This window comes from Conger conger, chromosome 7 (genome assembly GCF_963514075.1).
Source record: "Conger conger chromosome 7, fConCon1.1, whole genome shotgun sequence".
NCBI classification, from domain to species: Eukaryota; Metazoa; Chordata; class Actinopteri; order Anguilliformes; family Congridae; genus Conger; species Conger conger.
In genome coordinates this window covers 19,320,327-19,321,314 of record NC_083766.1, presented here as the reverse complement: position 1 = coordinate 19,321,314, position 988 = coordinate 19,320,327, and positions in this window count along the sequence as shown.

Sequence of the window (988 nt, the reverse complement as noted above, 5' to 3'; positions counted from 1 at the left end):
TGAACATTTGTCTGACTTGGGCACAGCATTGTGACTGTGAGGTTGATGACTCAGACTAAAGTATGGTGATAAATAAGTGGAATAGGGGTGTGGGCGCTTCGGTCTGCTGGAGAAGCAGATTGTCTTGGTCCCGCCTGCTGGTGGAGAGGGCACATGCACCTGCGTTTGCGTGAACGTATCGGCACAGGTGCTTAAAGTGTGCTCGTTTCCACAGTGCGGGGCCGAGACCGTGGGGTCACTCCAGAGAGACAGCTTTGTAGTGGAGTTTTCATTTCATTTCATTTATCCTTCGGTTCACTGAACATTCGGGAAGAAGACGCTGCTGAAAAGTGTCGGATTTACTTTTATTTTTGTTTATTGTTTGTTAATTTGTTGTGTTAATTTATTATTTTTGCACAGAACCTGTGAAGTGGAAGGGTGAAGACACTTTATAATTTATTTTGTAAATGGGTGCTCTCTCCATGCGGCAAACAACGGGGAAAATTCCAAAAGTGTCGCATCTCCCTCCCAGGGGATCACATGGTGTGTGACCAGGTGCTTCCTGTGAGATTGGGGAAGGAGTTCTCTGGCCAGGTGTATAACGGCAGGTAGCTATGAGGGCAGGTGTGAGTGCACTGCAGTCTCCAGTCATTATTCAGCTGTCATGATGCCAAGTGTATGATTCAAAGTGAAGAAATTACCCACTTGGGTGTGAATGGGGCATTCTTCTGCAAAGGGGCCGTTGAAAATGGCCAGGTGAGTGTTGTTACTGTACATATAGGGGAAGCTTACCTATTGGAGAGGAAAGGGACAGAGTGGTTTGCAGGTCTTACCATTTTTTTAGAAGGACGCCAGTGTTCTCTGGAAGGATCCCAGTATTGAGGGAGAACTTAAATGGCAGTTTAAAAAAACATGTCTAAAAATTCTAATTCCAACTGTCACCACTCTAGCAACTTAACATTCCACCAATCATTTCACTAACGGGAAAATCAGAATTAATAGTTAAATA